The sequence below is a fragment of the Eublepharis macularius genome, chromosome 5 (assembly GCF_028583425.1).
Source record: "Eublepharis macularius isolate TG4126 chromosome 5, MPM_Emac_v1.0, whole genome shotgun sequence".
Lineage (NCBI taxonomy): Eukaryota > Metazoa > Chordata > Lepidosauria > Squamata > Eublepharidae > Eublepharis > Eublepharis macularius.
The window spans coordinates 21173807-21183738 of record NC_072794.1 but is presented as its reverse complement, the minus strand read 5'-3'; positions in this window follow the sequence as shown (position 1 = coordinate 21183738).

The window sequence follows — 9932 nt, the reverse complement described above, 5'->3', positions numbered from 1 at the left end:
TGTTCCTCCAGTCACAAGCCTGCTGCTCTGGAGAAAGCCGCTGTGTTGGTGAAGCTCCCCGGGAGCAGGATGCCCAGGGAGAAAGTAGCAGCTACCCACCCCCAAACGATCATTGAGAGCCCTCTTGTCCAGCAGGCTTGTGGCTGGAGGAACAATTTGCAAAAGGGAAGGACACTCGGACTTCAGTTCCCAGGAAAACTTGAGAAAACAATCAAGTGTTCTCCACGTGAAAAAGTCACTTGTAGCTTGGCTCTCAGAGGCCTTGGGGATCCTCCACCACCTTTGAGGTAGGCCCACGTTACTTACTTTTATGGTACATACCTAGGTGTGAAGATTCTTTCACAGGCGTCAACAGTTTTCAGTTCTTCTCCAACAGTTACGTTTGTCTTAACAGCAGACATCTCCATCTCCATCCCTGCAGAAGAACTGAGATTTGGCTAGTTTACTATTAATGCTCAACCTATTTATTGTAAGAGAAATGCACAAACAATGCAGGTCACACAATGCTCCCCTTTTAACAAACCTCAGGCCTCAAGCAAAACACTCAGTAGCAATGTACCAATCTTTTCTTTTAATTGAATTTAAATTTTATTAAAAAGGAAAAAGGAAAGTGGACAGTATTGTAGTAACAGAGTAAGCAGTGCAAAAAGTAATACAAACAAAATGAAAATCGGTGGAAGGAATATTAATATTAATATTAAGGCTCAACCGTCAAATCTCCAGGAATTTCCCAACCTAAAGCTGGCAATCCTAACTCATGTCCATGGGCGGGTCCCAAAAGTTTCCTGGAGTCAGAAAAGACTGCTGGGAGGAGGGAAATATGGGAAAGATCCTCATGTATCAGCACCTTCCTATCTCTGGCTGGGTCCAACCCAGTTTTTGTTCATATTGAAATTTTTTATACAAGTAATGGTGCAGAAAAGTATTGATTAAAATAATAAAAATAAATAACCCTTTGCCCTCCCCCTCCTTGCGTTTCTTGAACCACAATCATTCCTGGGCAATTTTGTCTTAATTGGGACTCCAAACCCTTTCACGTTAAAGGACTGCTTTTTAATACAGTTGATAAATCTGTAAAGAGATAAATGATATTTCTACTGGCCAGCAGTGGGTGCTGTCTAGTAGCAAATGATCTGTTTAATAATATGCTGACATTCTGAAACACAGAATGTTAAACATTAAACAAATAAAATTAAACTGACAGTAATTTGACAGAAAAATAAAACAGGAGTCCAAAGCTGCTGTACCTCCCCGAGGCTAAAAGAATTTATTCCAGCAATTTGGCAGATACCTACCAGCCTGTCAAATTTTGCTGCTAAAACTACTGAGCGTGCAACTGAAGCCCCCTGCCCTTGCATTGCCCACCACTGGTATTAGATTTATCCATCTTACTGAAATGATTTTTCAAATGTCGCACTCAGTTACTGTCCTAAATCCTTTAGGCTCAAGGTTCAGATGGAGCGGCCATTTTTAAAATGACCGAAGAGTTCTCTTTGGGTTTGCTACAGCACACTAAGAGCCGAGCTACAAGTGACGTCTGACACAGGTTGGACACTTGTCAGCTTCCCTCAAGTTTTGCTGGGAAATATAGGTGTTCTGGTCTTGCAGCTTGGCTCTCCATTTTATTGAAGTTTACAGGGTGGCAGTCTATGGGAGGGAGAACATGCAGTCAGGAGGGGAGTGCAGGCACTGGACTTTCACCGGGCGCCCCCCTTCCCCTCCGCTGAGTGTGTATGTGGGGGGGAGGGGGGTTCAGTAAACTTTAATTAAATGGAGAGCCAAGCTGTAAGACCGGGATGCCTACATTTCCCATCAAAACTTGAGGTAAGCTGACAAGTGTCCAACCTGTGTCAGGCGTCACTTGTAGCTTGGCTCTAAGATGGTTCAATCACCCTCTGTGATTTATCTCGGGAATTATTTGCTGAATTTGTGCCAAGATCTCAGCAAGAAGCCCATCAGTCTGTTTCCACCTCCAAGGTTAAATCCAAAGGAAAAATTACCTCTGATAATGCACAAGGGTGCCTTTGTCTCACCAGTACGGAACAGCCGCCACCTGCCTCCCCACACACATAATACTTCAGGAGCAATTTGCATATGGGCATAAGCAAGTCTTTCAGAAATAAGGATGGAACCCAAAACACCCTTTCCTTCCACAGGGGAACGCAGCTTCTTTCTCGTCCCCCCCTCCTCAATTTCCAATCCCTTAACAAACAATGGCTTTAAAAAAAAAACTTAGCAGAACTGTGGGAAAAGGCAATTTCATTTTGAAATGTTGATTGTGATGCTTGGTCAATAAATTAAAGAATGTGTGCAAGTTTCCTCCCTAAACCTCCTTTCCTCCATTTCCCATTCTCAGACGTTTCTGTCGACACCCCTGGCTAGCATCCTCAAATGAGAGCCAGCAGGATTTCAAAGCAGCCTTTGATACGTGAATCTACATGTATCTATCATTTAATGCTGAAGTTCGAGTGGGCGGGATCAGCACATTTTTTAAAAAGATATTTGATGCCTCGGTAACTGGGAGGGAAGGAGTGGGAGGAGAATCCTTTCCCAGATGTTTTAACATCTGTGCTGCCGGTTGACTTTTTCCTTTCTGTTTCAGGTACTCTAGGCCAGAGGCAAGAGCTATAGGGTAAGAGCTAAAGGGATCTTAGCCCTTGTAGACAGACAGACAGGCAGGCAGGCAGGCAGTATTTTTTTTTCTGTTGTAAGTCACTACAACAATTCTATGGGGAGAGCTCTGTGTCACCATAAAGGTTTCAGATCAGACCACTTGGGAACGATAGCTGTTTTTGGCTTCAGCTTTGGTGGGGGGAAAGGGGGAGGGAAGATGAAGGATATATGGAAGATGGTTTTTAACCAGAGAAAAGAGACACAGGGGCAGATTGGCCATTAAAGCCACCAGAAAAAGTCCCAATGGGCCCTGCAGAGGTTTCCTGGACCCTCGGTAAAACGTGTCATCTCATCCAAAGTGGCCCTGTGAGACAACCCTCATTTCATGCCACCCTAGACAAGGTCAGTAAGGTGTGTCCTGAGTGAATTGCCTGCAGCCATGACCAGTAGCCATTCCTCCATGCATAGGGGAGAGCCTATGGTCCTTTTTGTTATGTACTGGGTTGAGTTCAGGCTGAGCTAGGCTCCTAATGCCTTGATGTTCATTGGTTGTTACTTGTTGGCAGCAGCCAATCGGTCCGCAGAAATAAAGGCCAATCACAGGGCTGCAAATCAGTATATAAATCAAATGTTGTTGTTGTTGTTGTTGTTGTTAGGAGATGCTGTAAGGCCAATTTATTTGCAAGGGCTTCAATGATGTTTAAACTGCAGGCATTTTCTTGACGGGAGGGTAAATGAGGTTTTATTGTGTTTTGTATGTTTTAATTTTGGAATTATTTTAATCTTGGAAGAGGAGGCACTAGGTTGAGGAAGAGGGGATCTCAGATGAAAGTTCCCCAAGTTTGGCTTATTGTTTTGTCCTCTCTCACCTTCTTCTCCTGTCCTGGCCGGCGATGTGTTTCAAGAGGAAGCAGATAGGCTGCACAAACTTGCAAATCTGAAGCATTCTATATTACAGGCAGTTAACAAAGACAGCCTACCAAGTAAGATCTATGTGGCACTGGAGTTCCAAGAGTAAGGAAAGGGACTATAGGATCTTTTCCGTGGTTCAGAGATTGTAGATGTTATAGGGGTTCAAAACGCTGACGATGATACTGTACTAGAACGGATGATCACATTCTGTCCAGTGGCATCCTTTTATAGCACGCCTATAAATAAGTAAGTAGCTCTAACATAATAGTGGCCATGGTGATAGATGGATAGACGGGGAGCTAGGAGGTAGCTGATTCATGCGCCTGCCAAGAATAACTTACACAGAATCTTCAAGCAGATGCCCAGGATTGTGTTGCTTGTCCTCAGCCTGCGGTGAAATGTTAACCTTTGGGGAGAAATTGCTCGTGCACTCGCTGTCTGTGATCATCGGAGAATGTCTTGCTGGCAGCTGAAGTCGTCTGAATGGTTCATTGGGGAGGGCTATGCCTTAGTGGAGCATCAGCAGTGCGTCAGGTTCAGTCTATGGCCTGTCCAGTTGAAAGGATCAGGTGAGAGATGATGGGACCATAAACAGTGAAGGGTCCGACCAGAGGATAATAACCTTGATACACCATAGGTCTGGCTCGGTATAAGGCAACTTCACATATACATGTGCAAAGCAGGAAAAATGCAGTGCTCGTGGTAAAAGAATAAGAAATTATAACCTAGATCAGCAACCTTTTATTGGCATTCAAATAACCTCCCTATAAATAGTTGAGAAGTAACCAACCAGTAAGACATAATGAATCTCCGGCAGAATTTCAAACCCCGTTGCTAACCATGTGTTTAAGCTTGGAGCTGGGGGGGGCGGCAAGGCAGTCGATAGATTAAGGTAATTGTGAGCATTACTATGCCTTAGTTAGAAAAATCCTTCTGCATTCACAATTGGCCCCAATCTGAATGCAAAGACTTAGGAATGCAAATGTTTCCTCTTCTCCTTGTCTGAGACAATTCTACCGAAGACACTTGCTTGAATAAAGGTTTTTTTAATTAAATGTCCTTCCAGACTACAAGAGGAAAGAACAACAAAAGCAAAGGCCAAATTAATACAAACCTGCCATGGTCAAGATTGATTCTTCTTCTTCAGTTCTGTTATGGACAAAGAACTGTCTGCTGAGCTTCATGGGTGATGTGTCTTTCTACAGGAATGGACGACCAGTTAGGTTGGGCTGTCCTGCTCAGAGCTTGATGGATCCAGATGGCTTCCCTTGTCCCTCAAGGGGTTTCTGCATGACACATGAGTCAGTTCTGCCAAAGGCTGAATCAAGTCAGAATTTGGAGGCGACTCAGGCTATAGAAATTATTGCTGCCACATTCCCTTTCTTGACAAATACAGCCTGGGAGCATGAGGCAGAAAAGTAAGAGATTATGCCTAGAGCATCTGAGGAAGACATCTCAGGAAGCAGGGCTTTTTTTCTGCTGGAACGCAGTGGAATGGAGTTCCGTCACCTCTTGAAAATGGTCACATGGCCAGTGGCCCTGCCCCCTGATCTCCAGACAGAGGGGAGTTTAGATTGTCCTCTGTGCCATGCAGAGATCTGGAGATCAAGGGGCGGGGCCACCAGCCATGTGACCATTTCCACCAAGGGTGATTTAAACTTTTAAAAACTCCCCCTTGTGCCAGCTGACCCAAAATGACATCATTGTGCGGTCCTGAGTTCCACCACCTCTTTTCCCAGAAAAAAAGCCCTGTCAGGGCGAATATAAATGAATATAGGCCAGAGCTCATTCTACTCAGTGGCAGTCATGATAATGGAAGTTACTCCACCGCCACAACATCTAACTCAGACCTGCACAATGGACCCTTGTGTGCACCACAGTACCACACAGGGTGCAAGTAGCCTTGAGTGCTTGCTACTAACTGCAATTGGTTTCCCAGTTCTCTCCTTCCCTACACTTAGCCAATCTGGCCATGCTGATCCAAGCTTCTGTGGTTGGATTACTCATGCATTCTAAGTTGGGCCTCCCTTGAAGAAGATCCAGAAACTGCAGTTGGTTCAGAACGTGGCAGCCTGACTATTCTCAGGAGCTAGCCGATGGGAACATACCTTGCCTATCTTAAAATAGCTTCGTTGGCTGCCAGGTTGTTTCTTAGTCCAATTCAAGGTGCTGGTTATGACCATTATGACCTAGAACCCACAAAGAGCCTCGACAGGTAGCATCCCAGGAAAAGGCCTTCTCAGTTATGACATCAAAACTTTGGAACTCCCTGCCCAGGGAGATTTCTCCGTCCCCTCTCTATCAATGTCTTCCGCCAGCGGCCGAAGTCTTTTTTATTTTGTTTGGTATACCCCCGATAACTGTAACAGGCCCTCCTCTCTGTTCTTGGCTGTGTGTTTGTATGTGTGTTTTTATTGAATATACTTTTTAAATGTTATTTTAATTTTTTTGACATATGCTGCCTCGCAGATCCTATTTGGGTAGAAAGGCAGCATATAAAGGTTTTAAAATAAATAAATAAAATATCCCATATGACCCTTTGCAGCATTTGTGGTCCCCAGGTTGTCATGTGCCAGTTGCTCCTCTACTTAGAGGGCCTACTTGGCATCAGCTAAATAATACCGGGCCTTTTTTATTGTATCTCCCATTCTATGGAATGGGAGCTTCCTGTAGAGGTGAAGTGGGTGCCATCTTTAGAAATGTTTTGGAGGCACTGCAATGTTATTCTATTTTCCAGGGCTCTTCATGGATATAGGCTGTAGGTATCTTTTGGGACGGGTGGCTTTATTTAACTATTTATACCCATCCTTTCTCCTCGGCTCAAGGCAGCTCTTTGGAGTTTAATTTTATCCTGGATATTTTAATTTGGTGGTTTGTAGAGTCACCTTGAGCCACGAGGAAAGCCAAGCTATATATATTTTAATATATAAATATTTTAAAAATACATTTTAGTGCAAGGCTGTATGACTTGAGATTAGAGGAGGGCATGAACCAAAGTATGAACTGAAGTTTGTCACAAACCGCGCCGGTTCATGGTTCGCGAACCGGCAGTTCATGGGAGCTCATTTCTCACGAACCATGACAAATTTTAGCCTGGTTCATTTGGTTCGTATTTTGGTTTGTCACTGCAGACAGCTTGGTGCCGATCAGTTTCCTAGGCAATGGGGGGGATGGGCTCTCTGCAGACATTCTGCTGACCCAGAAGTGATGTTTTCACAAACTGAACGAACCAGTTCGCAAACTGGGGCAAGTTCATGAAAGTGCACAGTTCGTGAAATGCAACGAACCACAAACCACACAGTTCGGAATTTTCCCAGTTTGTGCACATCTCTACTTGAGATCATCCAAGGCATGGCAGTGGGTGGGCTGGTGAAGTGGAGGAGTGTGCCACAGGCCACACCTCCTCTGAATGTAAAAGCTCACCATATACTTTTCACAGGTCTATCACTGTTTAGTGTTGCTGTCTAGACTGGGCAATGTGGGTTCTTCTCCGCTTGTGTTTCACTTATTCATCTCAAAATACTGTTGCCCAATTAGATCCCAAAAGGTAAGTTTTGCCTTATGCAGGCTGGATTACTAGCTCCTTGAAGCAGGACTCAAACCCTGATTTTGAAGACTTTGCAGAAACTTCAACAAGTTCAGAATTCTGCAAAAAGCCTGTTAACAGGAACACACTGTCTGTAGGCATAAGACACTTCCTGTTTGTTTCCAGTGCAATTTAAACTACAATGAACCCTAGATCCAAGGTGTCTGAATGACTGGGGCAGGGAATCTGCAGAGGTCCTTTATGAATCTGCCCACTTTTTGAGATCTGTGCAGCCCTTGCCCAGATCCCTCCGACATGAAGTGTGAGTATGTGTAGGAATTTAGCAAGTGTTTTCATTTCAGTCATGAAAAAGTTAAACTGTTTGTGTTGCCTACTTAATTAGTAAACATACTTTGAATGTAACCATTAGAGCTTCGAATAAGATTCCGTAGAAAGGGGAGTCACTAAGCATAATGAAGGAGGATTAGGATTTTCTATCGGGCAGTTTGTTTAGTGGGGGCAATTAATTGATGCTATGTGCTGAAGTTTTATTGCTCTTTGTTCACTTCACTTCTTGTCTCTACTCTTCTCTAACTTACTTTTCCTAGCAAGATGTAGTCAGCTTAGCAATTTATTATTTTCTCCAAATGTAACCCTCAATTTTATCCTTTAGTAAAGTATTCTTACAGAGCTATACTGGAGTGCGTGTGAGTCTAATCTCACTACTTCCAATGCGCAATCTTTACACAAACTCTGCTATATTTCCCTACAGTATGGGAGAAAGGGGTAACCATGGACAGTTCCTTCTTGGTTCTGTTGCCATGTATCTGAAATACCCTTCCCTGGGGATGCAAGAGCTGTTTGTTCTTTCAGAGTGCTTCAACATTTGTGGATTCTCACTTGATCCCTTTCCAAATTATTTTTGCAAAAATCCAAATGCAAAGGATCCTTTTACCTTAGTATCATGTTTGTTTTACACTTCGTATGGACATCTGTTTTGTACAGCATCAGCTTTAATCTTTTTTTAAAATGAATGATTAAAATGTTAAATGATTTGTGCAAAGTGTTTTTAAAAAGTACGTTCTTTGTCTCACCTGAGTTGCAACTTAAGCATATTTAGAATTAAAAGAAGCAACCCAGCTGTGAATTATGTCAACTTTTTAAAAGTTCCTTCACTTTCTTAAAGGATTTTTTTTTAGGATTGCACTGTACAAGTTTCATCAAAAAGAGTCCAGTAGCACCTTTAAGACTAACCAATTTTATTTTAGCATAAGCTTTCGAGAATCAAGTTCTCTTCGTCAGATGCCTGATACCCTCTGTATCAGGCATCTGACGAAGAGAACTTGATTCTCGAAAGCTTATGCTACAATAAAATTGGTTAGTCTTAAAGGTGCTACTGGACTCTTTTTGATTTTGCTACCACAGACTAACACGGCTAACTTCTCTGCAACTGTACAAGTTTGTTTGCAATATCAGCTGGAGACCATAACAGGAAAAGGATATCTAGAAAAGGCAAATATTGATTAATGTGCAACATAGCTATTATTTTTTTTAAAAAAACCATAACAAGATTGGGATTGAACAAAATCTGGATGGAACAAGTCCCGGGGGCCAGCACTTACACGGATGTTCCCTTTGGAAGCAGCAGCACTGGAGTCTTATGGCACTTTTGCAGTTTGGTGTAGTGGTTAAGAGCGCGGGACTCTAATCTGGAGAGCCAGGTTTGATTCCCCACTCCTCCACTTGAAGCCAGCTGGGTGACCTTGGGTCAGTCACAGCTCTCTCAGAGCTCTCTCAGCCCCACCCACCTCACAGGGTGTTTTGTTATAGGGATAATAATGGCATACTTTGTAAACCGCTCTGAGTGGGCATTAAGTTGTCCTGAAGGGCGGTATATAAATCGAATGTTATTGTTATTGTTATTATTTCTTTTATTTACCAATATGCAGGCACAGCACAAGTGGAGGCATAAAGCAAGTGCATTACCCCAGAGGGATCCTGCACCTCTAGGTGCTTCTGCACTGTCTCTGCTTCACTCACAAATTCTGCCAGAATCTAAAACTGGCCCTTCCTGTTAGCACAGCTGATCATCTGCTCCCTCCCTCCAGAGAGGCAGGAAACTCTTCTAAACCCTGATGGACAAACAGAACCATTTCCTGACGCTTAGGCCCATGGAGGCAAGACCGAAGGCCCATTAGGACACACTGCTGTCCCTTTTGTCACAAAGGACAGGCTGTGCCATCAGAGCCCAAGCTAACAACACAATCTGGACACACATGTGCGTGCACACAAATACTCAAACAGTGCAATCTTAAACAGAGCTTCTCCAGTCTAAGCCCAGCGACGTCCATGTGTTTAGACTGCACAGGACTGCACTATGCACTAACAATGCATTGCACTAAAAATATGTCAATCCTATCCAAGCCTACTGAAAACAAAAGCAATTTGCTCCAGCCTAGGCACTCTAAAATCGATAAAATTTACACTACAGTCCTATGTAGTTATTCACTCTCAACCCATTGAATCCAATACAGTACAATCCTCTGTAGAATTACTCCAGGAACTGAAATCAGACTAGAGTGACATAGGATTGCACTGCTGGACTGTGAACTGGCTCTATCTACCTGTAAAAGTTGGCTGGTTTTCAGACAGACTTGCTGATCCATCCCAAGACTGTACGCCATTTGAAGTCACTCGCGTTTCTCATATGAAAACAAGCAATTAATCTATTTTATAAAAATGTTGGGTGTGCATGCGAGAGAGAGCCATTTCATCAGTTATAGAGATATTCGTTTTAAGGTTCCAGGTCTGTTGAAGAGCAAGATTCGGGTCCAGTTCACCTTAAAAACCAACTAGATTTCTAGGGAACTCTTGAGGGAGC